This window comes from Nomascus leucogenys, chromosome 5 (assembly GCF_006542625.1).
Source record: "Nomascus leucogenys isolate Asia chromosome 5, Asia_NLE_v1, whole genome shotgun sequence".
Classification (NCBI taxonomy): domain Eukaryota; kingdom Metazoa; phylum Chordata; class Mammalia; order Primates; family Hylobatidae; genus Nomascus; species Nomascus leucogenys.
In genome coordinates, this window is record NC_044385.1 from 38,023,604 (window position 1) to 38,029,603 (window position 6,000).

The 6,000-nt window shown below is 43.0% G+C and overlaps 1 protein-coding gene across 4 annotated transcripts in view; it reads right to left on the reverse strand.

Moving 5' to 3' along the window:
- Nucleotides 1–4,616, reverse strand: part of OMA1 (OMA1 zinc metallopeptidase) — a 277,007-nt gene extending 272,391 nt beyond the window's left edge. For 3 of the 4 annotated variants that reach the window (XM_030812909.1, XM_003265141.3, XM_030812911.1), the window contains exon 1: nt 4,522–4,616. The gene's annotated coding sequence lies outside the window, so the exon portion shown is untranslated. Of the gene's footprint in view, nt 1–4,508 lie in introns of all 4 variants that reach the window. The other variant, XM_030812910.1, reaches the window with a different exon arrangement.
- Nucleotides 4,617–6,000: the final 1,384 nt, after the last annotated feature.

Sequence of the window (6,000 nt, forward strand, 5' to 3'; positions counted from 1 at the left end):
TTTTGAAATACTACCAATTTTAAATTAGTAAAGTCTAGGCTGATATATAATAGTTTGACATTATTAACAAGATACTTTGTTTTTACTTTTTTGAACCAAGCTGAAAAGTGGTAAAATAATTTAAGCCTAGAAGTCATTTCACAATTCATACTGGAGTAGCTAGTAAGGTTTTCATTGGCTAGGGGCCATGAGAGTTATGCAGCACAGAATATAGACCTGCTCTCATGGAGGTTATAATCTAGTTGGGGAGACAAAACTGAACCTAAGTAAGACTATTAGGGGATAATAAAATTCAGTTATTAAATACTACATACTGTATGCATTTTTAAAAAGACATCCATGAGTAGCTGAAGAGTTCAGGAAGGCAGCAATTATTTTTCATGCCATTTAGGCAGATGCAGAAAGACAAAAAAAAATGGAAAGAACTGTTTTAAATGGGAAAGTGTATTAAGGTTTAAATGTAAAGTCTTCTTCTGGAAGGCAAACTGCAAAAACAACGCAAGCCCACTTTCTTTCCTTGACCTCAAATCTGATGATTTACTGTAGTAGATAAGCTTCAGACACTTGCCCAAGCACAACTCCTTTTCCAAATGTGCATCTTACAGCCTCAGTTTAGGGGACGGGCTTAGATGGCCACATTCATCCCTAGCAACCCCTACCATTAGCTACAGAGCTAGGAGTAGGTATTTGACACTAAAAAGATTTTACATAAAACAGTATTCCACACAGGAATATAAGGGCATGTGTAAGTTGGGTCTGCAGCGGGTGCTATGGCTAAACAAAGCAATATGTAAGCAAGAACTACAAACGAAAAGCTTTTAAAAAAAAAAAGTGGATCCACAGAAAAGACAATGGAATATAAGTGTAGACAGAAGATAAGTGAGAGACCACGAAGCCAGAGTGAACATGAGAGAATAAGACCTCCCTGATTCCCATGAAACCATTGTACTTCCTACACTTAATTGAGCTTCATGAGCTTTTACTTTATCCCCAAAATAATGCCCTTTCTTCAATGAGTTTCTGTCTTCTGCAAATAAACGATCTCTAAGACATTTACATGGTATAAAACAGTTATACATTTGTTTTTGTAAATCGACAGCATTTTAATATTATACATGTTGTTTACTGGAACTAGCTGAGGGTTCCTCCTACACTTTGCAAAGCCAAATTTACCAATTTTCAAATTTCATCAGTTCCAGAAATACTGGATATCTCTACAGCAACTTTAGCATCCAAAATATCTCAGCCCACATTAAATCAGTCATGTCAATTCCACCTCCTTCTTATCTCATTCTAGCCTTTCCTGGGCTCTGTGGTCTTATGGTGTTGATCACTACACACCTAATCTCCCTGCCTTATTTCACCACTAACCCCTCCCACTCCAGTTTGACCCCAAACTAGAGCTAAAGCATTATTTCTAAAATGCAAACCCTGGCAACAGAATCCTACCCCCACAATTAACATACAGTCCTACCCTGGTAAATACCATGTAATCATTTTAAAAATGACATGGTGATCTGTAAATCTTTAAAAGATTTAAAAGACAGCAATCTCTGGCAAAGGGATATACAAATTTAAAAATAATAATAAATGCTACCTAAAAACTTCTGTATAGCAGAGGTGGCAAGCTCAAACGTCTAAAGAAGCACCATACAACAGACCTTTCTGCAATGATAAAAATGTTCATGTCTGCACTGTCCAATAAGGTAGCCCCTACATGTGGCTACTGAGCATTTGAAATGTGACTAGTGCATCTGAGGAATGAAATTTTTAACTTAGTTAAATGGCCATATGTGGCTAGTGTCTACTGTATCGCACAGCATAGGTTTATAGGGTCCAGGCAAGTGAGTATCAACAAAGTGATATTGATGTGAATGCAGATTCATGCCCATCTAAAGGAGGTGCAAACAGTATGATGGAGCTTGAACTTGCTGTGGCCAAATGATTCAAAACTTTTAAGTAAAGCCAGAATTTCAGATTTTAGGTGAAATTTATCAATTTTTAAATGTTGGCAATTAACTTAAAAATTTTAACGACCTTAACCAAACATTCAGATTTTGTATTTTTGACCTCTGAACTGTATTATTATTCATTCATTCTGAAAATGTTTAATGAGTGCCCACTAAATGCTAGGCAACCTAATGGATGCTAGAGATACTGCAGAGAACAAAATAGATTTTAAAAACCCTCCCCAATTTGCAAAAATAGTAATGAGAAAATATGCTAGTATATACAAAAATAAATCTGAAAAAAGATACACCAAACTCTTCACAATTATTTTGAATGGCAGGATGGTGGTGAAGAGGGATTATTAGTATTTTCACCTTATATATTTCTATGCAGTTCAAATTTCTACAGGATGTATTATTACTTTTTTAGACCTCCACTCAGGCAACTATTTCTGTAATTTCCATTGTTTTTCTTTTCTTTTCGAGACAGGGTCTCACTTTGTCGTTGCCCAGGCTGGAGTGCAGTGGTGCCACCTCAGCTCACTGCAACCTCACCTCTTGGGTTCAAGCAATTCTCATGCCTCAGTCTACTCAGCAGCTGGGATTACAAGCATGCACTACCACACCTGGCTAATTTTTGTATTTTTAGTAGAGACAGGGTTTCACCAAGTTGCCCAGGCTGGTCTCGAACTCCTGGCCTAAAGTGATCTGCTCACCTCGGTCTCCCAAAGTGTTGGGATTATAGGCCTGAGCCACCACACCCGGCCAGCCCAGATAATTTTTAAAATTTTTTCTGTAGACATGGTGTGTCACTATGTTGCCCAGGCTGGTTTTTAACTCCTGGGCTCAGCTGATCGTAATGCATTGCGAAGTGCTGGGATTACAGTCATGAGCCACCACGCCTAGACTTCCGTTGGTTTTCCATGGCTTCCATAAACTCCTTCATATGGTGAACCAGGCCCTCCTACCACTTCTCCAGGCACCTTCCCCAACCCTCCTTCACCCATTCCTAAACTCCAGACTCCCTGATTTACTTACACCCCACAGAAAAAGAAAGCTCTCATCTCTATGTCTATGCACATCTATTCACACTGCTTAGCTCTGCTCATGACAAGCAAACTCCTCATTTCTCATGACTTGTGTAAAAATTTTAAAAGAATCCTACTGACACAGAAGGTATAAGCAAAAGCCCCAACACTACACGTGTATAATTAAAACCATTATCATTTCTATCACTGACAACCAAGTGTCATTTTGAATAGAAACAGTGCCTGATATTTTGTAATCCCCAGTTTATCCTGAAGAAAGGGTAAAGAATGAGGGAAGAAATCTATTCATGCATTTCCAAGGAGCCAATCACTAGACTACAGAGCACATAAGAAAAAAAAAATCAGGGCTGACACATTCTCTTCAAAGAGCTGTGGCAGGTCAACAAACATAGCTGGTAGACTTCCAGGATTACAAAATTAATGATGTGAGAAAATTAAACAATTTGGATTGTTAGCCTCTAAGAACATTTCAGATCCTTAATTCTCTAAGTACCATCTCAGAATGAGCAAGTGCAGCACTCACTGGCACTCACAGCTGAAGCCTGGAAGACAGTTTTAACAACTCTTGCTGAAAATGACTATTTCTTCTCTAGTTTCTATGGAAACAGCTGTCAGATTGGCAAAAATAGGACATGTACTTTAAAATAATCATTCAAGCAAAGTACACACATGATGGAAGGCTTTAAAAAAGAATTGGACGGCAGCAGACTCGGTTCTTAAGCTTCCAAATGTCAGACTACACCCCTTCACCCCGGCTGAGAATGACGGAGATGAACCTAAATCCTTTTAGCGAGGGTTGCACGGCCTTGATCAACGCCTGAATGCCAAATAAGGGATTTTTATCTCCCTGGACTACAATTTCTTGTTGAGGATTGCACGGCACAATAAAACTGTTGCTCCACACACAGGCGACATTTAAACAGTATACAGTGAGTTCTGTAGACGAATTTACGAGGAAATTGTTAAAACTCCCCGGAACTGCTTAGACGGGGAATGGTCTGGTTTGCCCTGCCGAGTTTAGGCTGGAAAACGTGTTCAGTTTCTCCTGAAGAGGGAAGGGGTTAAAGAGACGGAAGCCCGACGCGGCGGGAGGCCGTCCCCTCTGGCAGAGGTGCCGGGTGAGGAGCCCGACGCCACGCGGGTGAGAAACCCAGCTCTGAAAGCGGAGCCGCGGAGCAGGGCGGGCTGAGGGGGAGGGCAGGCGGCCTACGAAAGTACTGCCACGGGGCAGACACACGGGGTCACCGGCGTGCCCCGCGCCAGGCTAGGGGAGAACCGGCCTCCCCCAGGACAGATCCCCTCAGTCTCCCGCCCCGGCGCCCCGCGCCCCTCCCCTCCACGCAGCCTTATCGCCCACCCGCGCCTCCTCCTGTACCCCCATCCCCAAGGATCCCCACTCCTTGCCCGGGCGCCCCCGCAGGCGCTCTGCGCTCCGCCCCCTCCCCACTGCCGCACTCTGCCTCCTCCCCTGGGCACGACCCTACTCGGAAAAGCTGGGGAAAAGCGTCACCGTGAGGACTGACTCAAGCAGAAGCCAAACCGGTGACACCTCCGACGCGACCTATGCGCAGGCGCGCACCCGCACTTCCTGCCCGCTACACCGGCCTGGGCGCCCTTCGCTCCGCCCACACCCGGCAGTCAATACAGCGGCCCAGAGTCGTTCTCCCAGCTGCCCCGGGCCCCGCGCAGACTGTGGCGCTCTGGCGCCCCCGTGTGGCTTAAGGAGGGACATGGCCCTGGGCTGGGCTGCTTGCCTAGGAACAACTTTCTCCTGTCCTTGGTGAGTTGGGTCTTCTAAAGAATGATCCACGCAAGGCTGTGTCCGTTGAAGTCTCTATGGCAGTACCGGCCAAAAGGGAAGAGACTCGAAGGCTGCCAAAAGACGAAGGCTTCCTGGTTCTGAATCTGCATTCATAGAAATAGTCTTTGGAGTATGGGAACAGTGCTTTCATATGATTTTTGGAGGGACGCATTTTAAGAAAGATGAAGTATAATCTTAAGTGTCTGGAGGTTAAAGTAGCTGGCTCCAAAACTATGTGTATAGTATGTTTCACTCATTTCACCAAAACATATTTCTTGAGCATCAACTACATTTTAAGTGCCAGGGATGTAACAGTGAACAAGACAGACCTGACTTTCGTGAAGTTTATATCACAGTGAGGAAAGACAGGCGATTAAAAAAAGTGTACAAATAAACACAAATAAATAAAAGTTTACAAATAAACCAGTAAAAATAAACACTGGATTGTGATGGATGAGTAGTGAGGTCCTATATTAGTTTATTATGTTTATACTCTGTGCACAGTGAAAACATCTCAAACGACATAAACACTATGTCAAAGGACATAAATACTATGAACAATTTTAGGTATCTCTTTTGGAAAATTTGTAAGTTACTGTTTCGTTTATCTTATGTGTATTTTATGATTTGCCTTTTACTTTGAAAGGGATATCCTGGAAAACCCCTGACCACTGGACCCCTAAAAACTGAAGTAGGAGGTCCTTCAGTCTTCGTAGGGTTTATCTCCCAACCTCTCGAGTGCAGGTGTCTTACCAAAGTTTCCAGCATGCTAGCCACCTCTTGCTCATCTTGCCTGATTAGCATAATGTCATTGGTGAAATAGATGGGTGGGATGGTCTCTGGAATTTTCAGTTCATCCAGCACCTTTTGGACTGCGCAGAGCCATTATGTCATTATCCTGGGTCCACCTGATTTCCAAAGGGGCCAGACTGGCAAGTTAAATAGAGATATGGCAGGGATGACCAACCACTCTTGTATACTTTAGGTCTTTAATTATGGCATTAATCTCCACCATCATCTCACTATCCCCTCAGATGAAATTTCGGTTTTGATTTATTATCTTCACTTAGAAAGAAGGACAGCTTCAGAGGCTTCTCATTGGCTTTCCCCACCATGATAACTCAAGACCAAGGACCCTGAGCTTCTTACCAGTGTGGAGATTGCTCCAGCTGCCCAATATGCACTCCGAGTTATGCACTCA